Raw genomic sequence first — 25,662 nt, forward strand, 5'->3', positions numbered from 1 at the left:
AGCTCTTTATGGGCCTGCCCCGTCTGTGTGTGTGTCGGCTAACACACAGACCAGTCAGTCAGTAGGGGAATGTACTAGTAGCGATGAATCAGACCCAGAGAAAGACAGAGTGAAAAGGGATCGGAAAGGAAAAAGGTTGAAAAAGAGGCTGTATCCTAACCTAGAAAGTCTAACTGCGCCACCACAGCCGGAAGATAAGGAAGTAACTAACACAGGGAGTGGTTTAGCTGACTCAACAGACGCACAGCAAACAGCAGGGGGAGCGGCTCTGTTAGAGGAGGCGGTGCAAAAGGCTGTCTTGGCAGCCCTTAGTCGATTGTCCTGGAACAGCGCATTGCCGGCCGACCGCCCTTTCTTCAGGGGCCCCTCTTAAAGAGGCATGTTCGGAGATGCCTCAGCCTGGATCCACCACCTCCTGCTTACGCTGGCGCTACTAACACAGGCCCTGTTCACCAGAGCAAGAGCAAGGTGGCTGCAGCAGTACAACAAGCCTTCTTAGCAGGGGAGGATGTGACAGAATGGGCCGCTGCTTTATTCCCAGTGAATTTGAACGACCCAAATAGAGCTTACACCATGGTCCCCTTTAAGCTTCTTAAGGATTTGAAGGCGGCATGTCAGTCTCATGGGCCGAATTTTCCTTTTGTGTTACAAACTTTAACAACCTTAGCTTCCCGAATAGCATACACCCTGGAAGACTGGGAAACGATTTCCACTGCATGTCTCACTGCAGGGCAAAAGATTATATGGAAAGCAGAATGGCACAAGGAGGTGAGGGCATACGTACGCTCCCAGCCTCCCCCTCAGGGTCTTACCGAAGAACAAGTGTTTCAAGCAATGACAGGGACAGGTGCTTATGCTGACCCAGACACCCACAGGACGCATGGTGCCGAGGTCTATGCCGCCATAGGGCAATGTGCCATTGCGGCCTGGGGAAAGATTGATGGAACAGGAGTTAGTAAGGCGCAATTGTCCAATATAAAACAAGGGCCTAAGGAGCCATTAGCCGATTATGTTTCTAGACTGCAGCAGGCAGTACATCGGATAGTGGGCAAAGGCTCTCCAGCAGCAGAGATTGTTTTTCAACACCTACTTAGGGAGGGTCTAAACAAGGCCTGTAAAAGGGCTGTCGCTGCCTTGCCCATGTCGGCCCCTCTGGCTGACGTGTTGGAACGTAGACTATGATACAAATCAAGTAGAAATGTTGGCTGCAGCATTGAGACAAAAGGAAGTGGAGAGGAGATGCTATGGATGTGGAAGATTGGGACATGTCCGCAGTAAGGTTTTGACGCCACAGGGTGGCGGTATGAAGATGAAGAATGGTTGGCAATTCTCCCCTTTGTGGCTTTAAAGCCACCAATACTTCCCAGAATGTTACAAGCTTACACCCAAGTGTGTTTGCAATCTCCCTGCTTACCTATCTCTCCATGACCTGTCAAGGGTCCGAATATTTTTACTGATGCCACAAAAACAAAAAGGGCGGCTATATATTGCCCAGAATTATCTAAGCAGATGGTGTTAGATACTCCTTATACATCTACCCAGAAAAATGAGTTATGGGCAGTTATCCAGGTCTTATTACATTTTTACCTCCCATATAATATCATCTCTGACAGTCTATATACCATAAAGGTTATACAACTGCTTCCTCAGGCATACATGCCTCTCAAATTGGTGAGCTTCTATGTCAAGCTCGCACTTTATTGTTACAGTTATCTGCCCCTATTTACATCATGCATGTGCGCTCTCATACGGGTGGACTTGGGCCTATTTTTAAGGGAAATGAGAAAGCAGATGAACTGGCACGCCCCTTGTCGCTTGTAGTCCTTGAAGACGAGTCTATGAGTCGTGCCCAGTTGGCGCATGACCGTTTTCATCTTTCCATGCGGTCTCTGTGCCTCTATGGCATTCCCAGACAAGAGGCAAGGAACATAGTCAAAAGATGCACAGCTTGTCTCCCTTTTCAACCTGTGCCGAACATCTCAGCTGAAAACCCTAAAGGTCTTTAACCCAATGAGCTGTGGCAAATGAATGTAACGCATTGGAGACAACAGATAATCCATGTGTCTGTTGATACCAATTCTGGTTTTCTTATGGCTTCCTTGCAGTCTGGATAAGCCCTAAAACATGTCCTTGCACATTTATATTATTGTTTTGCTGTTGCCAGACCCCCACTCTATTTAAAGACGGATAATGGTCCGGCATATAGTTCTAAAGGGTTTGCCTCCTTTTGTGCCGAATTTTCCATCCATCATGTAACTGGTATTCTTTACAATCCCACTGGGCAAGTAATAGTGGAATGGGTCAATAGGACCCTAAAGACAATACTTCATAAACAAGAAAAGGGAGTACGGGATCCTATAGGCAGAGCTCCTTTGTGTAGGATTACCCAGACACAATTAAATATGGCCACTTATACCCACAACTACCTAAAATTTGATCAAGATACTTTGACACCCACTATGAAATTCCTTCATCAGTGGCCACGACAGGTGGGTGACGGCACCCATGAGCAAGATCCAAAGAAACTTGAGAGTAATTGGGTAGTATGGAGAAAAAAGGATGGTGCATGGGAAGGACCAGGTAGGGTGATAACGTGGGGACCAGGGTATGTTTATGACGTTCCAGATGGTGCCCATGAAGATGCTGGTTCTTGGGTTCCGACAACGTGTCTACACCCTCTTGCTGCTGTACAAAATGATGAAAGGAGTGACACCGAGCCACAATTGGACACAACTGACACCTGTGAAGGAACGAGAAAGAGACATAGCTGGTGATTGGCAGTGGGCTATACTCCTGAAACCTCCTCTGGTGCATCTTGTGAGCTGGGAAGAGCACACTCCAGCCTTCACAATGGAAGGCAATGTTTCCTCTCTGACGGGAGGACACCGACCTTCCAGATTCATACAAACTCAGATTGTTAATTTAAACTTTACATTTCTCACAGCTTCTCTGCTGCTACGTGTTTCCTTCAATAATGGGTCGGAGTGGTGTTTTAGCCTGGAGGGCCGCAACGTCACTTCAGGTTTCCATCCAGCTAATGACTCAATAACCATCCAGCGCAGTGTAACAGTTCCTTTATGGCAATACAAGCCGTGCGACAGCTGACCAGTGCTTTGAATAAAACTTCTGAATTACCCACGTGTCGGACAGGGGTCATGAACATGTGGTCTCCTCTGATTCCCTGTTCTACTGGCACTCCTAGGACAGTAAAAAAGAACAATGTGACACTGATTTTCTGGGACATAGTAGAGGACAAAACATTCACTCAGTTACCTGCTCCAGTGCCAAGCACAGCGAACGGTATCTGCCATCAATCGTTATGGCAACTTGGATTGGTCATGAATGGGACAAAAGTGTTGGTGGAGATTTGTAAATGTGCCTCATGCAAAGACCCTACCTTTGCTGAGTGGTTCCAAATGTTTGCCAATGGCAAAAACTATACCAAAGGACATACAGAGAATTGTGACATTTTTACTTATTGGTTTGAAGGGCAGCTTGTAGCACCCACAAATTAAGCATGACTCTTGTGCCCTGACATTTCTATAAACTACAGCCAGTCCTGGTACCATATGACGGTTCAGGGGTGTAAACTCACGGCATACATTGGAAAACATGCCATGAGTGGGCGGTTTAAAGTCATATTGCTAGTCAAACAACCCAGTTATGTTTTGTTACCAGTTAAGGCTGCTTCACCATGGGCTGAGACTGCGGCCGACAGTGTGTGGAAGCAGATTTCTGACACAATCCAAGTGAGAAGGAAATGAGATGGTATTGATCTATTCTTTGATGTTATTAACTTAGGTATCTCCATATTTTAGGAGTTCCAGATACAACAATTATATCAGCAGACAGGTTATATTGCTTCTGAGTTAAAAACATTTATGAGTAAGGAGTCTAAGGCATGGGACGTGTAGGCACGCATAGATGCTGCCCTGAACCATGAAGTCGCTGCCTTGAAAGAAGCAGTCTTAGCTATAGGGGAAGAGCTGGCGCTCCGTGAATTGATCGCGGAGGTACCTTGTCATTATAAATATAAGCCCTGGCTCTGTGTCATGCCTTTGCCTGTTAACGGTACACGCACATTCCCTAGCTTGTGGGAAAAAATTGAACGACACCTCCGAGGTGCCTTTTTGGCAGATAATGTCACCTCAGAGATGGAACAATTGAGAAAACTGATAGTTGATATTCATGCTGTGGTTGATAACTTCACAGTACCATCAGGAACTGCAAAAGATTTTTTGTCCTGGTTACATGGGAAGACTTTGTGGGCCTCTTTGTATGGGGTTTTGGCTTCTGCTCTCTATCTTTGCCTCGGTGTTGTTCTCTTGTGTTGTATGTGGAGATGGATTGTCGCTCTCTTTCTTTTGCATATCAAAGCCGATCTCCTACCCCTTGGTGGTCTCCCGCAAAACAAGAAAAGGGAGATGTAAGGCCAGTGAGGTCCGGAGCTAACAGGAGTGCACGTGGTCACCTGGGGAGGGCACGTGAGGGGCCAAAGGTCACATGAGTGCTGCCAAGGATGCACCACGGGATGGGACGCTGGCGTCCTGTCACAGGGTCTCCAAAAGTGCTGAGTTGGCATCACGGGGTGAGGCCCTAGTGTTTTATCACGGGATGACCACATAGTAAGGTGTGGCTTGGCTTTCCTCCTCCTCTTCGGGGCGGCGCACGATTGGCTCGCTGTGGCCCAGATGAGTGAAGGGGAGGAGCGGCTGCCAAAAGATAAGATAAGGGATGATGGGGGGAGAGGCAGAGGCAGTCGGGAGTAGCTCGGGATGGAAGATGTAACCTCTAGTCCTTAATAAAGAAGAGTGTACCTTTCTTGGATACTGTGGAGTCATTCTCTAGCAATAGCTGGAGCTGGAGACGCCCGAAGCCTGTTGAGGTGAGTATGCCTACCCACACAACATAGCAGAACGCTACATTTATTTAGCTGGTGACTGCCTCCTTGATGAAGAAGACAGCATTGAGTCTTCTGAATGGTATACTTTTATAGAGCTAGGTGTTACTAATCAACAAAAGGTGGTTCTAAGAGGGTGTAATGCCATTTCTAGTGAAGCCACCTTTAGTGCTGTTTCTAGTGAAGCCTTAAACAAAAACAAACCTGCATCTGGGGCAGGTTTACAGGTGAAAAGTTCCTTCACTATTGTGGCCTATTAGGTGATTTCTAGGGACCCTGGTAGGGGCCCCCTCTGGCAGGTTTAGGGGGCTTTGGTGTATAATTTCTGGTGGGCATTTCACTCCCCCCTTTTTCTCATTCATAGTTGAAACTCGGACTCAGCTGAGTCCAGGGGACTGTTCCCTTGCACTAGGGCTGTGGCACCCACTGCTGCTGATCCTGCCATACCAAGGCCAACTAAGATAAGGACTAAAATGGGGGCTGCCAGCAAAAAGGTGTTCTTGCATATAAGCAGTCAGAAGTTAATCTTGGATCCGAGGAACTTGGGGTGTACCAAAGTGCTGCCCAAGTCTGCAGGGGTGATGGTAATGGGTGAAACAGGGGGCCATCCGGGGTTCGAGCGCCACCAAGTGGTGGGTTGAGGACTGGGTTGGTACTGGTGGGAGTAAGATCCCTTGGCACCAGAGTGCATTGATCAAGACCCCGGGGTCCCTTCCTGTGACATAAAACCTGATTTCCCAAGGTGTTCCAGTTTTCCAATCCTGTTTGGTCCAATCCAAAACCCTGATGACAACTGGGTTACACGACTTAAGGGTATTACAATGAAATGAAATGTAGTGGTCACGGCTGCCACCAGAGACCCAGTCAGCAATGGTTACACAATCCCAATTGGCACAGTGATATTTCCCTGTGCCCCACACTCGGGGGACCCATCCTCAGGGCAGACATATGACGAGGTTGACAAAAGGCTGCTTTTCTGCCCACGTCTCCACAAGCAGCAGAATTGGTCCCCACAGAATACATGCCTGTATAGGGAAACAACATGAATCTGGGGCACAGTGATCAAAGAAAAAGGGTGGGCTGGCCATGAGTCACATTTTTGAAATTAGAGTCCCATCAATTGTCTTGGTAAGAGTCCAAGAGTGTAAGGTGGGAGAATAGGAGTTGGAGCCAGCCAAAGGCAAGAATGCCAGGAACAGGAGCGTCAGGACAGTCTCTTAATCTTCAGTTGTAAGTCACTGGCTGGCTCTGTTACCCACAGGTCTGGTGGGTCGGGAGAAGCCATCACCTTGATGTGTGAGGGGTGGATCCAGGCTTTTCTTCCAGCTACCTTAACAGTGGAGTGGTCTGGTACACCACTCAGACTGCATCCTGGATGTTTCAGAGAGCTTGGAGGGACTTGAGAAGTAAATCATTAACAGTCATACATAACAGCATTTGTCACCCAAATTACAAGAGAAGGTGGGGTGCTGAACAGAATTTCAAAAAGGGGAATGAATTTTACATATATGTATTCAGTTACAAATATTAACACTTGCTTAAATAATAGATCAAAATAGCAAGTTCTCTTCTGCTTTACAACTTGTTACATCAATTTTGCAAGTGGAGGTTTTAGTGGTTCTCTTAAAATCACACAAGAGATTTTTGAAAATTTCTTCTAAAAATATCTTCCTTCTTCAAAACAGTTTCAAGATTTATAAATGATCACTAAACTTTTGTGAAGGAAATTAATTGAAAACTTTTAAAATGATGTTAAGCAGTTTGCATAACTTTCTGTACATGTTTTAATTCTAAATGAAAAATAATATTAAATTTTCCAATAAGATAACACTCATGTCTTTTACTGATTACTTGCTCTGAGCATAGGGACCTGTTATAGAAGGAAAAAGCAGGGACAATGTGACATTCCAAATATGCCAGGAGAAACCTCCTTGGCTCTGTGTAAATTCAGGTACAGTTACAGATATTCCATCTCATGCAGCATCTGTTCCATCTCATAGCTAGACTCAGGAATAGGTGGGAAACATTCTTTTTCAAAGGAACCTCATGGATAAACTGAGCCAGGAGGGATCCCATCCCAGACAGAGGCTAAGATTGTCCCTTCGGCCTTTACCAAATGTAGACTTCCACCTGTTGACAGCACAGGATCACATTCCTCTGAGTAGCTAGTGGCATTTCCTCTCAGACACTAATTTAATGCAGACAACTATACCCAAATTCAGACTCAAAATAAAATTTAGTTATGGTCCCAAGTGCCTTTTATCTTAAACAACAAGTTTCACCAATCACAGCTTAGAGCCAGTTATAATTATTTCTATTCTCATGGGGCTGCAATAAGCAATAAAAATGTATCAGATCTTATAATGTAAGGAATTCCTTTTACCATCCTTCTAAAATATAAAAGCCAATTTATAGAAATCCTTTTTGATCTTTGCAACTTCTTAGCAAGTTAGGTTCATTTAAAAACTACATGACTGAAACAAGTTCCTTTCTCAGGATGAATGGCCCTGCCTGGAGATAGTTTCTAGGGGATTTGACAGTCTTACAACACAAGGAAAATGTCTATGACTCGTGAGCAGGAGAGACGCCTCTGAACGGACAGAGTGAGTCAGACGACTTTTCATCCAGTTAGTTTCCTCCTTTCCACACACAGTAAGAAATGAACAGTTTTAGGTTCTAGCATTAAAACATTAGCCCAAAATAGCTTAGTTAATAGTTTTACAAGTTTTTCTAAATAGCAGATATAATTACAAGTCAGGGTTAAAATAACACTACTGGTCTTACACAATGTTTTTCTTGTCACTCAGGTTTTACAATATACAGTATAGAAATACAACAATAATATAAACTGCGAGATGATGTTAATTGCATTTCCAAATTACATAGAAGAATGATTGATCTTGCCAAGTGAAGAGGCTGGATGACTTCTGACCTCATTTTCTCCTCTCTTTTTCTCATCTCCCCACTTTACAGATGAATTGAGACTCAGGGATAAATGATTTATACTAGGTCACACAACCAGTCAGTGCAGAGTTCGGAACACACTGTTTCTCACTGACAAGCTTTTTTTCTCACTTTTCTGATTTTCTCTTTTCATCTTTCTCTTAGCTGTACCTCTCCAGTTTTTCTCTTTTTGCTCTATATTCTGGGGTGTTTTCTCCATTCTCCATTGTTTTCTAGGAGTCCTTAGCAACCTTCTTTAATTTCTTGTCACTGGAACAAGCAAAGTGATTATTTGCAGCAAGGAGAGATCTCTTAGATGGTACTGAAATTGGGGCTTCATGGTACAGCTTCCTGTAGCAGACCCTGGTTATGGGGTGGTCAATTTGGGAGAAAAGGGGCAGTGATCAACTGGGGAGTGCCAGGAGATTGTAGCCTGGAGCATTGAGGAGAGGGTTTAGGAAACTTGAAGTAAAAACTTCAGGCTCTTGGGCTTCAGGGTACCTGGGGATCTAAAACTATTGCTGGTGGGAGCTAGGTCAAGTACCCTTTTCCTAAACTATTTAGGCTGTGGAAAGAATATAATTTTACTTTAGTAGCACAGATGTATCTCAGGCTTAGTATATGGGATAATGATTAACTTGTGTTTGTACATTTGTTTCATAAGCTTCTTTTCCCTTGTCTAACTGTTCCCATGCCATTCAGAAAAAAAAATCTATTCCAGGGATTTAACCTTTCAGGTAGGCAGATGACAAGCCCATGTAGCTCCAGTGTAGGTACAGTACCTTCCCCCCTTTTTCTTTTTGGTGGAGGTTAACTCAGATTAACTTCACTGCAGCCCTAGCTCAGTTATAGTCAGGACAACAGGGAGAAAAAAATCGTAATGGTTCAAACCTCTTACTGTCTCCTCAGCTCCATCAGAGCTGGATGACAGTGGAGGGCTCTGTAGCCCCAACTAAGAAGAACTGGGACCACAGAGAAGAGAATCTCAGCAGTTGTAACTTGTCACTGTGGCAACGGTCTGGTCAGAGCTGGATCACAGTGAGAAGGCACCGTAGCCCTTAGCCTTGTCAGAGGTAGGGCTACAGGGAGAAGAATCTTAGTGAATTTCTTTTTGACCTTTTGCCAAGTAAACTTTTCTTAGGTTTTCATTCCTTTAAAATTTCAGATCTACTTTAAGAGAAACTTCTACTTTAAGAGAAACTGCTTCTCATGCAACATAGATAATACAACTGTTTACCAGTAACAATCATGGTCTTAATTTTGAACTTTGAAATAGAACAATTGAATAACCAAGCTGGTGACCTTAAACTTCAGTTTTTGTAGTTACACAGAACTAAAAAATTTTTTTGGGTGCCAAATAATAACCAGAATGAATTTGATTGCCTGGATCTATATTCCCAATGATGTTGCATGGTTCTCTTCCTATGATCCAGGAAAGGGTTAAGTGTCAGTCCTATTTCAAAGTGCAGCTTGGAAACCTATTTCTCTTTGATCATTGAAGTGACCCTTTTTCTCTTAGATGGATCTTGGCTGGTTTTCTTTAAGAGACTATGAATCTTTCTAGTGTAGGTCTTACTGCATGGCTGCTTTTGGCTGCCTTTTTTTTTGAATCAAACACAATCACACAGACATACACAAAATGCAGCAGGGCAAAAGGAAGAAGCCTTCATCCTTTCTACCTGCCCAGAGCTCTGGGGCCAGTAGGCACGATAAAGGTGTCACCAGAATCCCAGAGACAGGATATACACAAAACAACACACAAAATACACGCTTTGTCTCTCTGGTGCTTCCTTGCACTGAGAGTTTGGATTTTGCAAGCGGGCCCAGGGGACCTCTCAAGAAATGGAGAAAGTGCACTCCCTCCCCTCAGGGACTCCAGGTGGAGCAACCAAGATTCCTCAGGAAGAGAGCAGGTCAGAATCAGCTGTGGATAGGATGTTGGGAGCCGGCCCATCTCCCCATTTGGTTTTTCAAGGGAAGGCCTGAATTAGGGTTTCAGGATGGACAGGCATTTTTCCAGTGACCCCTCTGTTTGAAGTAGGTACACTGATCTCGTTCAAGTGGTTGCCAATGGGATGGTTCATGACTGCCCTCCTCCCTCCCACAGGGGATGTATTTCTGCGGACGGCAGGGTCCTTTGTTCTGGGAGGGGAAAGTGCCTATTTTAGTGAAAACCACCACCACTGCCCTGGCCATGCATTCGTTCAGCTTTTGGTCTTTAGCAGTGGCTCGCTGGGCTGAGACTTGGGGCCAAATAGTACTGGGGCCCTCTTTGGCTAAGGGGGTTTCACCCCCCTGGGACACAGATATTTGTTGGCCCATAAATGCAAGTAGAGACAAAATGAGACAAAAAGTTAAGATTACAAAGGCAATTAAGATCACGGATGATGGTTGATCCATAAATATAGGCAGAAATAGGACGAGACAAAAGTTAAAGTCACAGAAACACAGGTAGACAGCACAATTAAAATTACAGACACCTAGTGACAAAAAACAAAGAGACAATTAAGATTACAGCAACATCTAGTGATAGATACAAAGAAAAACGTGAACTGAATAAAAGTAAAGGTTTCAGACAGAATTAAGAGATAATTATGATTACTGGATAGAAATGTAAAACAGGATACTCCGATGGCATCCCACAGAGACCAGTAAGGGCATCAACACCGTATCCAGTCCAGCCACTTACCATACAGGAGCACTCACAGGACAGAGAGAAGCAACAGAGCACTCGTGGACCGAATTGAAAGAATTTGGAAGGGACTCAGGTTCCTGGTTCACTCAGAAAAGCAATAGGAGCTTGGGGCTGAGGAATGTCACTCGGTGGCCTCCCCTAGGTTGGACTGCTCTCCCGGCTCTCCAAGGAGCCTGGTGCAGCTGTCAATACAGAGCCAAAGGCTATCTTGGTGGGACCTCCAAAATGAAGTGGACAACCAAGAAAATAGGACAGCAATGCCAATTGAAATTTAATAGAAGTGTTTATTTAGCTGGCGACTACCTCCTTGATAAAGAAGACAGCATTGAGTCGGCTGTTTCTAGTGAAGCCACCTTTAGTGCTGTTGCTAGTGAAGCCTTAAACAAAAACAAACCTGTATCCAGGGCAGGTTTACAGGTGAAAAGTTCCTTCACTTTGTGGCCTATTAGGTGATTTCTAGGTTCCCTGGTAGGGGCCCCTTTTGGCAGGTTTAGGGGGCTTTGGTGTATAATTTCTGGTGGACACTTCAGGATGAGGTAAGGAGAAGACTCGGACGAACCACTTTCAGTACTTTGTTTCCTACCAAGTAGTGGCTATGGGGCAAGTACAGATTAAACAGCCTAGTTGAGAGATGTATCAAAAGGTCCTACTGCATACAATGAAAGAAAAAGGCCTCATTGTTACTAAGATTCAGATACAGGAATTATTAGATCTACTGGAGATTACTTCTCCATGGTTGTCCAAAGAAGGCACATTAAACTCTGCAAAATAGAAAGTGTTAGGTGAACAATTGACAGAATATTAGACCACAGTAGGGCCACAGAAGTCCCAGTACAGTGCTTTCAACTATGTAATGTTCTTAAATTGTGCTTAGTCAAGACAGAGCACTACCGAGACATTTGGAGGTTCAATACAGAAACTCAGGTGGAGGAAGAGGAAGAAGTGAAAACAGGAGAATAAACATGGAGAGTAGGGCTGCTCCCCCATTGGGGCAGAGTGCCCTAAGGAGCAGTCCACCCCTCTGCTGTTTCAGTGCCCCTCTTATCAGAGCATGTCTAACCCTAATGAGGATGTAGTCAGGTGGTGAGAGTGCAGTACACTCACCCCCCTCCAAAGGACTATTCAACGGATGATTCACCAGGCTAAAGTGGGATCAGTAGAGAACTTAGTAACAAACAAGCAGATAAGCCCAGTCTCAGAAAATTTTCAGGAGAAAAAATATTATTTAAGACTCTTAGGGGCGGCCAGGTAGCACAGCAAGTAAGAGCACCGGCTCCAGTGTTGAGAAGACCTGGATCAAATCCGGGCTCAGACACTTAGCACCCACCCAGAAACACCTGGCCGTGTAACCTTGAGCAAGTTACTTAACCCCAATTGCTTTAGGGGCGGCCAGGTGGCTCAGTGAGTAAGAGAACCGGCTCCAGTGTCGGGATGACCTGGATCAAATCCGGGCTCAGATACTCAGCACCACACCCAGAAATAACTGGCTGTGTAACCTTGAGCAAGTTACTTAACCCCAATTGCTTTTAAAAAAAAGACTCTTAAAGACATTAGTAAAAGAATGAGGATTATTTATCACTAATAGTCAATTACATGAATTTTTGGAATGTTCTCCCTATTTAGTAAATTGGGAGCCAGCCAGGAGAGAGAGGAGGGAGGGACTAATGGAAGTGGGACTCCAGCATTTGCCCATTTCTGCCTTTTTTCTATGGAATATATTAATGATATGTTTAACATCAGAAACGAAAGTTCCAGGGGTGGTTTGAACACTTCAGTGTGATGCAGCTGTCTCTAATATTATCAACTAAGTCTTACTGGCTTCTGTCACTATCTGGAGAGCCAGCAACTGTTTAATCTTTTCAGGAGATCTACAAATTCTATGTGATCAATTCTGTTATTTTTTTGTATTTCTCTGTTTAGTGTATGTGTCTTTGTGAGAATGAGTGAGAGTAATTTGTCATTCTATAAGATTTAAAATGCAGCTGCACTGCCGAACTTTCCATGAAATGTTGTTTTCTCTTTCACTCCCCCTCTCCCCCTTTTTTTAAGCAATTGGGGTTAAAGTAACTTGCTCAAGGTTACATGGCCAGGTGTTTCTGGGTGGGTGCTAAGAGTCTGAGCCTGGATTCGATCCCCAGGTCATCCTGACACTGGGGCCGGTGCTCTTACTCCCTGTGCTACCTGGCCACCCCTTCTCCCTTCTTTCTTGCCAGAAAAATTAACAAGGTATTTTATTATTTTACAGCTTATAAAATGGTTATGGTAAGTGGAAGAGTGTAGGAGCAGTGTCAGGTTAGAATGAGAAAGAAATAAGGTATGTGTGGTTTTAAAAGGGGCTTTAATCAAAGTCCAGCAAAAGAGGATGACAGTAGGAAAAGCAAGAAAGTTTAAGTATGTAGCAAAGAAAGAAGCTGGGTAGAAAGCTTAAGATAGGTGTAAATTATTTGCATGAAAGTTGTGAACAGAAGTGTTAAGATTTTTAAAAGCTTGATGATCTCTTCCTCTCACTCAACTCTGGACAAGTTGGGTGCTGACAAGATGATGAGATAAGGGATTTTTCCCCTCGGATCTAAGAGGCAAACAGACGATCATTTGGGAATACAATTGTAGTTCAATTAAATTCACGTGAAAAGTAAAACTGTCACTCCTAATTTCATGCTAAAGATAAGTCAGAATTTATTATACTATTTGGCATTTAGGCAAAATGGGATATTTTCTAAGATAAAAAACATGAAGTTTGGAGCTCTAGAGAGCTCCAAAGGGGAGAAAGGAGACAGTGCCATTTCTGACTCTCTCTTTGCTGGAAGGGTCAAAGCTCTCACTTTCAAAGAAGTGTTTAATGTGTGGACACATAAATACAGTTAACTGGAGTAAAAGTTTTGTCAGCAAAAAACATTTTACAAAAATTCATTAAAGCCTCTCATCCCAGATTAGATTAAAAGAGAGTGCTGAAGATTAATAAGGAACTTAAGTTACCCTCCCCAATCTGGCAAAAGGGAGGAAATATACTAAAGTTATCAAGGACCCCACTAGCAACAGTCCTGAGGCACCCTGAAGCCCGCATCTTTAAGCAAGCAGATAGACTTCTCCAATTCAAACCACATATCCACTATCAGGCTCTGTAGCTGTGAGGAGAGGAGAAAAATCTCTGCTCGATAAGCCCAATTTTTTATCATTAATTTTTGCAAGTGATGATTTGGAAATAAAATTGATGTCATAAAGTCATGGGGGATCATTGTAAGCCAGAAATAGTGTTAGATAAGCAAATTTTTAATCTGAATTTTTTTTGGAACTAAAAGACAAAGAACTTGTTTAAAAACAGTTATGTCACTTACATCTTATAATGTTTATATCTGCCATATAGAAAATCAGGTGTTTACACATCTACCTGAAGTTAGAGAGGAGGTTTCAACTAAAACAATTTGATTATCAGTTATTTGGAACTTGTAAGATTATTAATTGAGTTATTTTATTGTTTTAGTGCTAAAAACTTAAAATTGTTGATTGAATAGTGTATGTAGAAAGGAGGAGACTGGGTGAAAACTTTATTTTGGATTAATTCTGCCCCTTCAGAACATTCTTCCTCCATGTGTGAGAGTTAGCAATGCAACGGAATAAACATTAACCCCCCAGTCTCTCCTGTTGATAATCCACATCAATCTTACCTATGTTGCAAAACTGCCAAAAGCCCATGGAAACTATCTGTAGAGTCAAGGTCATTCATCCTGAGAAAGGAACTTGTTTTAATTGTAACTTGCTTAGAAAGTTGCAAAATATTAAAAAGTTTTTTGACAATTTGGCCTTTATACCAGGACAAGTTAAATTTGAGAAAGAAAAATGTTAAATGACATTCTTTATGTAGGAGAAACCTAGTAAATCTTTAGTGTCTATTACAGCTCCATGGGAATAAAAATTTTTAATTGTAATTGGCTATGAACCATGATTTGGTGAAAGAAATTTTTTAACTATGTAAGGCTCACCTGAAGAAGATTCTAATATCAATAGCTTTTAAAATACTGTGATTAGACTCATTTACTATACCTTTTCTGAGTAAAACACCTTTTAATATCTAAAGCATTCTGTGATCAACTAGAAAATTAGTAAGTTAATAATACTTTGGGGATTTATGTTACTTAAAGACATTTTGCTATACCTTTTTGACTAAAACACTTTGTGATATCTAAAGAATTTCACAATTATCTAGGAATTCAGTTTTTTTTTATCATACTTTGGGAATTTATGTTACTTAAGAAAATTTTTATACCAACTTAATCTTAATCTCAATTTTAAAAGTTTGTTTTACTCTAAAGTATACACAGAGCTATTAGGTTATAAAATTTTAACTAATTTTTTTTTCTCTCACAAAAGTTTGATGATCATTGATAAATCTTAACACTAGAAATATAGCTTACTATATTGATTCTAATTCTAAAGTTATTATTACTCACTTTATTCCTGCTTATTATACAAAGCTTTTAGCTATGATATTACTGTCAAATGATTTTTTCCTTTTCCCTTTAATATTGAGTCAGATAGCAAATATTCAGTGTACATACGCCAACATATTTGATACTGTTAAACTTAAACACATTCAGAATACAAATATTTTAAACATTTTTCATAAATTACAAGCTCTTATAAGATAGAAGCCACTACCTATATTGCAATTCATTCTTCACTTCCTAGGCCTCTTTATTTAAATAACAGGACTATGAATCAAAAGTTCAATTTTTTCCAACTTTTTCCTCAAATATTCATGGAATTACATTATCTTACTCTTATTTTTATCAAAATGCATAGGCTCTATGTAAATAATTCCATGTTACTAGGGAACAAGCTAGATAGATTTATTAAAAACTACACTCAGTGTGTTGCCTTTATTACTTCTCCACTACTTGTCATTGACCACATGGGATGGAAGTAACTCATTATTCTCCCTTTCGTACGTTGTCATATAAACATATTATAATAGATACTTTTTTCTTCTTTTACTTTTGCTTCCCTTCAGACAGGGGGGCACAGTAAAAGAATGTGCTCAACCATATGTCACAGTTTTTTTTGCTTCAATGGGCATTCTGATACAATTGAATGTTGATAATGTTCCTGCCATTAACAATTTATTTCAACCTTTCTGTGATCATTTTAAAAATAATATTAATTACAGGCATACCCCTTATAATAAAGATATTACGACCCAGTTGCTAAAATAAAAAAGGGGGAGCAATTAGCTACCGCTTAATACATGCAAAATGCATTAACTAAATAAAGACATTGCTATAAATGAGTATACACCGGCAGTTAAAAAATGTGAAAGGTGCATACTCCCCAAAATGAAGGGAATGTGGTGTTTCTTACTCTGGGGGGGAGAGGCTGTGGTTATATATTTTCCAGAAGCCAGGGAACGACCAGTGAGGGTGCCAGAACAGAAATGTCAGGGTGTGTACTCTGAATCACCCAGAAAGATGAAAACGCTCCAGCAGCAGAAGAAGAACTCACAGAGACTCACATGGGAATAAAGAAGAGGTGTTCTTGGGGCGGCCAGGTAGCACAGCAAGTAAGAGCACCGGCTCCAGTGTTGAGAAAACCTGGAGATCAAATCCCGGGCTCAGACACTTAGTACCCACCCAGAAACACCTGGCCGTGTAACCTTGAGCACGTTACTTAACCCCAATTGCTTAGGGGTGGCCAGGTGGCTCAGCGAGTAAGAGCACTGGCTCCAGTGTCGGGATGACCTGGATCAAATCCGGGCTCAGGTACTCAGCACCACACCCAGAAATAACTGGCCGTGTGACCTTGAGCAAGTTACTTAACCCCGATTGCTTTAAAAAAAAAAAAAAGAGGTGTTCTAATGCAGCCACTACACAAAAAAGCTGTGCCCCCATGGGGCAGATCGAGCATTTTTTATATCCACCCAAAAAACTGAAACCTATTATCCCAGGATTTGTGTTTCTTGCTTTGATCACTCTGCTTTCTATACAAACTAAACTGGTTCCATCCTGATTTATGTTTCGAGACACCTACCCCTGTCGCGTCACTTATTTCATATATAACTGTAATTGTAACTACATGTATTTGACCCCCTCAAGCCTTCCTTACTTTTACTAATGTAAATCATTTACAGATGATATAAGTCCTTACTACATTTATTGGAATATACCCTGCTTTAACTGTTCTCTCGAAAAATGTATTAGTGGTTATGATGTCATTATACTGTTTGTAGAACCACCCTCTTTTGGTTTCGGACTTCTGGGGAACCTGCACAAAATCGATTTCTAGACTTTTACTCATGGGACTATTTGCAACTGTGTCTTCTATTCTCCTTCTCCAATGTACTTATGGATACACCTGTGTATATATCACTCCTCTGTATGGAATATTGTTTGCATTCATTGTATTCCTGTTCGAGGTATAGCTAATAGGGATTTGTACTATTATTTTGTCTACTATCATTGATAATTTCAACCACTGTGTCTTTGTATTTAGGTAATAAGTTAAAGTAGACGCTTTCAGCAAAAATTAGATGCTTTCAAGGAAACAGTAGAATGTGTGAAAGACAAGCTTGCAGAAACTGAGTTTTGTTGAAGTGTGATTATAGATTTCATCCTGTTTGTACTACACCTGTGAAATATAATATGCTTGATTATGATTGGCAAAAAGTTAAAAATCGTATGTTAGGGATTTTTAGAAATACCCACATAGGAGCGGATTTGGCACCAATTGATTTCCCATATCAATGAGGTCTCCCTGGATGAAATTAAGGTAGACAATTTGGCACAACAAATTTGGGGTTCGTTTAAAGAGTTAAGTCCTTTGCATTGGCTATATACATTGCTGTCACCCCTTCTTCCCCTGGTTATATTGTGTCTTCTTGCGGTTTGCATTATTCCCTGAACAAGCTGAAAAGGCCCTCTCAGCAGAAGACGCTGCTAAATAGGTCTGGTTCCGTTCCCCATCCCCAGGAAGGCTCATAGGCATGGGCTTCACATCCCTGTGAGAAGCATGGCACGTGCTCTCTGCTTGTGTACAAGGATGCTCGCAGTGTTCTCAGGGGAAACTAGCATAATGTTGCAATGTAGTATTAACTAGAAGCTTTGGGACAACTCCATCCTGTCCTAGTGAGGTTTGGAATATCCTGCCTGGTACTTGTACTCTGATAACAAGGATAGAGTGCATGGCCGTCATGTATGAGGCAAATGGGAACTAGGGCAATGGTGTAACCCAAAGATAGTGGCTTATGATGACTACACAGTTCCACACGATATCTACTGTACTCGTAGCTGAATAAAGTTGACTCAGTTTTCTATCATACTGGAGTCCTGTCTCATTTGTGATTGTCAGCCTCTGGGTAAGTAACTCTTTTATCTATCTCTTCACCTAACTTTTCCTTCTCAGCTCTGCTGCTGGACGGCAGGGCTCCTCTCTACTACTATCTCAGACTCTGCCACAGAAGGGCGGGGGTCCTTGGGTGGGCTTGGCTCCCTGCACACAAGGAGGCCTACTTCCAGACTGGGTCAGTGTAGGGGGACAAGAGAGAGGTCTGTGGGCTTGGGGAATGGGTTTAGGCAGGAAGGGCGTTGCTGAGCATTCCAGATGAGGGAGAGGCTGTCCAGCAGGCCAAGAAGGGGCCCAGAGCCAGTCTAAAGGGACTTCAACTTGTACAGCCTGCAGGAACACGTGGTACCTGACAGCCTTCACCTGCAACCCAGTTCTGGATTGAATACCCGGGGCAGACTGATGGGATTGGCCCCTAGATGTGGGTTCCAAGCACAGGGCAGATACTGGGCCCTAGGCTGGGTATTAGGGAAGGAAAACAGTCAGAACAAACAGCAACTGTGGTTCTGATCCCAGGAGCAGAGGGGTTTTCAGTAGGAACTTCCAACCCAATCTGATACTTGTGGAAGAATAACTAGAGAAAGAATCACCTAGAAAAAAAGGACTCTGAAGTTCTGTCAGTCTTGAGCATCATAGTATTCCAATTGCCTTATAGTGATTGAATCCATCAGTAATTTACTGAAATGCCACATGGAGCAAGCCCACAGAGCTATTTCTCAGACTGAAACACAGGTCAGGAATTTGCAGATGTATGGTGGGGAGAAGAAAAGGAAAGCAGACGGTTTTGGCAGTACTGAAAGCTTGCAGGTCCCTGGCAGGAGCTTTGCCTGAGAACCTGGAATGACACCAAACACAACACCCCAAGAAAGTAGCAGCAAGAACATTCTGGACATTCCCTCCATGATGTGGAGAGAGCCTGGCCATGATATCAGATTTGTGGGCACAAAGGAGCCTCGAAGACTAAGTAAAAAATAAAGAACCCCAGCATAAATGTTACCTTGGTGACAGGGATGCACAAAACACAAACCCAGAAGGACAGAATAACTTCAAAATGTCACCAAGCAAAGTCTGAAAGAAAAGCACAGTGTCAGCATAATTTCAATGAGAATTTCTGGAAATTAGCATGTAAGAATTAAAATAGCAAAACCATTTTTAAAAATTTAATGAGAAAAGGAGGGGAAAACGGAAAAGAAATGAGAACTGTGGCAGACTCAAAAAGGGAATTAAAGTCTAGGCCCCAGAGTTATAGAACTTGCGCAAGTAACATACATATATATGTATCTATATAAAATACATGTATTCTATAATTTTTATGACATATATGCACACATGTAAATACATATATACATAAATAAATATAATTATATATAAATACATATACATAAAATATTTGTAAAATATTTTATATAAAGATATTTTAGTATTTGTAAAATATTTCATATATAAAATATTTGTAAAAAACACTGCCAGGTCTCTTTAGAACTAGAGGTCCATCTAGAAGTAGAAACAATCTACTGTTCCCCTCTGGAAAGAAATCCTGACAAATGAAAATTCATAGGACCATCCTAGCCACAATCCAGAGTTTTAAAGTCCACGAAAAAATACTGCAAGCATCCAGAAAGAATCCAGACACCTAGGAGTCACAGTCAGGATCTCATGATTTAGCTACCCCTAGTACAAAGGACTAGAGAGCTTGGAATATTCCTTAAGACAAAGGCTATCAGTTATCAACCAAGAATGACTTACCTACCATAAATGACTAAAATTGTATGTGGGGGAAAATGGCACTTTAATGGAGTAGAGGACTGTCAGCCATAAGTGATGAAAAAAGTAGGGCAGCACACAAACTATGAAGTGCAAAGACAGGAGTCAAGAGAAATACAAAAAGGGAAAATAATTAAGTAAAAAATAAGGATAAATTGCTTGCATTCTAATGTGCACAGCTGATACACAGGTCTCCTTAGAACCAGGATCAGGGGTGATAAGCGTCATTGAAGGAAGTCTTGGAGTAGTTATTCTATGTCTTAATGGTCTTGAAAATGTGGCAAGGAAAGGTCAGGGAAAGACACCAGGTTGGGGACCAGGGAGAGTGAGGTAAAATGGAGATTTGGAAGGAGAAATCTCTCTGACAGAGGAGGATCTGGTGGTCAGAGAAGCTGTCTCCTGTGAACTAGTCCAAGGAAGAGTTCTAAAGGAGAGATGATGAAACAGGCTACACACTTCCTAAGAGGGGAAGGATTGCTACAAGCATCTCCATGTCCCAGTTGACTTGGAAATGCAGCCAATGGAATGGCCAGAGAAGAGAGAGTCCTTGTGCGAGAGGATGAGCATACAGGGCATCTCAGGGTCAAGCCCCAGAAATAACTCCCATGATCTTGGGCATGTGGTTTTTTGTTGTCCAAGAGGATCTTGCCATTAGGGAGGTGATGGCATGACATGCAAGTGAATTGGATCGAAGTGAGGGAGGGCTGTGCAAAGTCACCAGCAGCCCTCCCTGGGAACTCACAGAGTGGTCCCACCCCTGGTTCTTGTGCAAGACCTCAGGGAGGCCCTGAGTAATGGCTTCTGGTCATGTGCCTTCTTGAGCATGCACAGTTTCCCCCTGAGTCCCTGCTGCCCTGGGCCTGGGGGTTACTTAACTTGACCTCTTGGAGCAGGTCGTTGGGGTGGGCATGTGTCCTGCTCCAGGTAAGCAGGCATGTGAGCCAAGCCTGGGGGAGGCTGGCAGTGCCCTCTGCACTGGCCCCGTGCTTGCAGCTCCTGGGTAGGCAGCCCTGCATCACATGATTTATTAGGGTTATGTTATTGATGTGTGGCCAATTTTGCTGATGATTTTCCTAACACCAGAGCAATTCTCTATTTCTGGTATAAATGTCATCTGGTCATAGTGCACAGTTCTTGTGATTTTTCTTGCTGTTATTTCCTTGCTGGTATTGTATTTTAAAATGTTCTATCAATATTTGAGGGCACTTTGTATTTTCGTTCTTTGATTTTATGCTTCCTGGTTTAGGTCTCAGCAACATATTTCTTTGATAGAAGGAAGCACTCTTTGTCTTCTTTTTTTCCCAAATAGTTCACATAGTTTTGGAATTGATTGTTTTTTATGTGTTTGGGGAAATTATCTTGGAGTCTATCTATTCCTAGAGATTTTTTCTTAGGGAGTCCATTGATGGCTTGTTAAATTTCATTTTTCTGAGACTGGGTTATTTAAGTATTCTATTTCCTCTTCTGCTAATCTGGGCAATTTATATTTCTCTAAATACTCATCCATTTCGGATTGATAATCAGATTTCTTGGCATATATTTGGGCAAATTAGATCCTAATGATTGTTTTAATTTTTTTTCACTCCTTTCATTTTTGATACTAGGAATTTGTTTTTGCTTTCTTTTTTAAAAATCTCCTTAACCAATGGTTGATCTATTTTGTTGCCTTTTTTTCATAAAACCAGCTGCTAGTTTTATTTATAAGTTCAATGGTTTTCTTGCTTTAAATTATTTTAATCTTTTTTTGATTTTCAGAAATTCCATTTTGGTGTTTGAATAGAATAAAAGTGAAAACTTCTCAGGTAACATTCCAGAAATCTGAACAGAATTGTAATAAAGTACCAAAGACTTAGTAACCTGGGCTGGGAGCCTGGGACCCTTGCCTTACTTCCCTGATCATAAGTTGAAATTTTTGGTAAGCTTAGCTAAGCACAGGAGGGGAAACACAGACTTTGCAAATTTAACCACAGGCCCAAATATTCCAGACTTGTTTCCAGTGACCACCATCTGACCTGTACAAATATAAAATTGGAAATCTTGTTGCAGAATTCCAGGCAGGTCACCATGTCCTAAAATCTCCATGAATCATAAAATATTGTCTGCTTTCATATCTATATTGATACCGAAGACATATTTTGTCTGTTTTCATGTCTGCTAGACATGTACCTTCTGCTTTTTAATATTACTGACATTTCATCTGCAAACACCAGCAGATTTTTGCAGTTAAGATTGGGCACCTCAGTCCTAATTAACTGGAACAGGACAGGGCAAAATGGGGGGAAAGGGGTGGTCTTTTGGGTATATAATCAAGTTTTGCATTTTGTATTTTGCCTCTCCTACTAGACTGCCTCTACTAGTGAGACCAGCCATCTTGCAAGAAGAAATAATTAAATAAATCCTTTGTGTCTCTACTTGGAGATATCTCTAAATATTTTATTTTGGGCAAGGGTCATTCTTGTCTCACATAGTGTTTACTTGGGAGTGTTTGATCTTTTCTTTTTCTTGTCTTTTTAAAAGCACGTCCTAATAATTGATCTATCCTTTCTCTATTTGATTGATGTAACTGTTTGGATATATAAATTTTCCCCCAAGGACTTCTTTCACTCCATCCCATAATGTTGCTATGGTGTCTCATTGTTGTCATTACCTTAAAGGAATTATTATTTCTTTGATTTGTTCTTGGATGCATTTATTCTTTTGGATTACACAAATTTTTAGTTGACCTTTTCACTGCCCTTCATTGAATGCAATTTTTATTGTATTATGATCTGAATGGGATGCATTTTATATTTCTGCTTCTCTACATTTGATTGTGAGGTTTTTATGCTATAATCCAAGGGCAATTTTTGTATGAATGCCATGTACTACTGAGAAAAATAATTTATTGCATTCTGCAAAGACCCAATGATCAAAGTTTTCTAAAATTTATTACTGCCCTAAACTACTTTCTTGTTTATTTTTTAGTTAGATTAATCTAATTCTGAGAGGGGAAAGTTGAAGTCCCCCCACTAGTATCGTTTATTATCTATTTCCTTTTATAACTCGTTTAAGCTGTCCTTCCAAACTTAGATGCTATACTATTTGGTGCCCGTATGTTTCAGCTCCAGCCCCTTACCTTTTACTCTGTGTTTTTCTCTGCTTCCAATATATTTCTGGAATTCATAGGATTCTAGTTTTTATTTCTTTCTGCTATCCACTTCTCTTTATGGGTAAGGTCATTAAATTCATTTTTATACATATGACAAACACCTGTATATTTCCCTCCATCACATTTTCCCCTTGGTTATCCCCTCTGTCTCAGTTTTCATGTTATCCTTCTTCACCAGTGATTTATTTCTGACCAACACCTCCACCAACCCGTCCTTCCTTCTATCAGTCCCCACACCCCGTCCCTGTCTCCTTTAATTTATGTATAGGATGAGATAGATTTCTATAACCAGCTGAGCATGTACATTATTCCTTCTTTGAGTCAATTTGGATAAGAGTAAGGATCAAGCCCTCCCTTACCATCTCCCCCACCTTCCTCTTCAGTGTAACTGCCCTTGCCTACCTCTTTTATGTGAAATAATTTACCCCCTTCAGCTTCTGTTACTGGGAGAGCACAAATTCAAATCATGTTGTTCATATGGTAAAACGATGTTTGCAAGGAAGGCTCTCACATGGTGGTTAGAAGAAGTGATTAAAGGAAATTTCCAAAGTCTCTCTGAAGAACTCTGTAATCAGTGGTGAGACATGGGAGACACTGTCAAAGGTCGACCCCGCATGGCGTGCCCACCTCAGAGAATGTGCTGTGCCATGTGAGCAAAGCAGAATTGCAGTAACTCAAAAGAATGGGAAGATGTACACATTGAGAGCCATCTCCACCCCAGACGTTCACATGCACTTTTTTTGCCCACTTCTGGCAGGGCCTTTTGGGCCCCGTTAGTCTGATCATCCCTGGTCAGACACACCTTGACCCTGACATAGGGATGTCATTTGGTCCTCTTTGAGCACAAAGAGCAAGAAAAAAAGCCAACCATGAAACTAAATATTATAATAAAGACATACATGCTATCGCAGGATGAAAGTCATCATAAAGCAAAGGCATGAGATGTCTGGCCCTGGCCCATCACACCAGGGCAGCCTCAAGCCCTCAGAGTGACAACAGCTAATTCTGCTTCACTTGGCTGGAAGGTCTCATTTCCCTCAGTTCAGTCCTGATGGTAATTACTGTGTCTTATAGATCCTTTCTGTGTTAGGTCTAGAGAAGACTTGGTTCCAGCTTCTCAGGAAATCAAGGAGATCTTTTCTTTCTCTTTCTTCTCTTTTCTATAATCACACAGACATTCCTGTCCCTTCCCAGAATACCCTGTGCCTGTGATCTTCTCACAAACTCCCCACTGAATCTGAGAAAGAAGGAATTCCCATCCTCTTCACTCTTTCTCCTCCCCAGATCCTCCTCCCACACACTTCCAATGCATCCTTTCACACACACTCCACAGGGAGGCACATTCCATAGTAAGACCTTTTAAACTTTATTCCAACTCACCATGTCAAATGCGTTTCTCAGCATTCCATTGGCCTCTTATTGACTCATTATATGGTGGTTTCAAGTGTTGATTTTTACACTCATGAAAGGTACAAGCACTGAATAAGTCCACTTTCTATGCTTCAGCTTTCTTTTCTCTCATGAGGAAGTTTCATGAGGAAGACTACAAGAAATCTGGAGTCTCCTTCAGGTCTAAATATTGTGACATTTGGTGATGTAGGCATTGGTGACATTCAAGGATGTGGCTGTAGACTTCACCCCAGAGGAGTGGGGCGCCTTGGACCCTCCTCAGAAGGATTTGTCCAAGGAGATCATGCTGGAGAATGCCTGGAACCTGCTCTCCCTGGGTAAGGACACTTCCTTTGTTCCCTCTCAATCTGCTATCAGAGGCAATATCTTCATTCATGAGTATGCTGGTTTTGAGCATTTATCAGTTACTAGAAAGGAAAAGTGCTGGTCTCCTGTGTCCCAGAGACAGGGTCCTCCTGCTGCCATTTTCCTATAAAAGCTCCATACATTGTGTGAAGAGAACCAGGAGGTTGCCTGGTTGCCCCTGAAGCTGTCTCTTGCCAATTCTAGGTAGCTTGAAGTCCCAGATGAGATCAGAGTTGAAGTATTTCAGGGGTGGAAGTCTTCCCACATGATGTATGTAGTCCAGGCTGTCACTGGACATAAATTTTTTCTGACAAATATCTACAAACTGCTCAGGCAGCTTTTTCCTCCACCCCTTCCTCCTTGGGAGGGGCCACGTATTTAGGGCATTCTTCTTAGAGAGCAGCCTCAGTTTGTAGCTCCAGGCTGAGCCTGGTAGGCAAGTTTGACCTTTATCGTCCTCGCCCCGCCCATCCTGCTCAGACCAGGCTCAGTTCCAGGCTGGACTACATTTCCCAGAAGGCAGGTCTTCTACACCGGAAGTGGCCCTCCCTGGGACCTCAAGGAGAGCCCTGGACACTTGGCTTCTTGCCGAACGTCCGGGAGGCCCCAAGGAGCTGCTTCCGGTCACGTGCCTTCTTGAGCCCGTGCAGTTTCCCTGCTGCCCAGGGGCGGGATTAGGTTATGTGAGCTCTGGGGGCAGGAGGTGCAGGTGGGACCGTGTTCCTGCTCCAGGTAAGGGGGCTTGTCAGGTGAAGCCAGGGGGAGCCTTGAAGCGCCCTCTGCCCTGGCCCTGTGCTTGCAGCTCCCTGGTTCGGTGGCCCCACAGCCCCGCCTCCCTCCCGGCTCCTGCCCCAAGCCTGTCCGGGCGCAGGCTCTTCCCAGACCGGGGTCACCCTCCAGGTTTACCCTGGGCCCCCGCAGCCCCGCTCCCGGCCTCCCCTGCAGCGCCAGGTGAGCCAGGATCGTCCCGGGACCCCAAGTCCCTGCCCGGCCCTCAGCCCCCGGGCCGCTTCCCTCCCAGATCCCCGCCCTGGGCCCCCACCTCCTAGTCCTGCAGAGCCTGGGTCATCCTCGTGGCACCACAGGGGCCCGGAGCCCCAGTAACGGGGACCTTGTTACCCCCAG

The 25,662-nt window shown here is 42.6% G+C and overlaps 1 protein-coding gene, 1 long non-coding RNA gene and 1 pseudogene across 2 annotated transcripts in view; 1 reads left to right on the forward strand and 2 right to left on the reverse strand.

Moving 5' to 3' along the window:
• The window catches only part of LOC138173106 (zinc finger protein 850-like), a 784,878-nt pseudogene that overhangs the window by 547,630 nt on the left and 211,586 nt on the right, over positions 1-25,662 (reverse strand).
• Positions 1-25,662, forward strand: part of LOC138173092 (zinc finger protein 420-like) — a 436,800-nt gene that overhangs the window by 263,171 nt on the left and 147,967 nt on the right. The gene's annotated exons all lie outside the window — the stretch shown is intronic.
• Positions 1,669-24,830, reverse strand: LOC138173112 (uncharacterized). The gene is made up of 2 exons (XR_011171324.1): positions 24,163-24,830; positions 1,669-2,740 (listed from the first exon to the last, which is right to left on the reverse strand). It is a non-coding gene; the product is annotated as an uncharacterized lncRNA (long non-coding RNA).

Source organism: Petaurus breviceps, unplaced genomic scaffold (genome assembly GCF_028583685.1).
Source record: "Petaurus breviceps papuanus isolate PSGF00001 unplaced genomic scaffold, PetGlider_PUasm1.0 563, whole genome shotgun sequence".
NCBI classification, from domain to species: domain Eukaryota; kingdom Metazoa; phylum Chordata; class Mammalia; order Diprotodontia; family Petauridae; genus Petaurus; species Petaurus breviceps.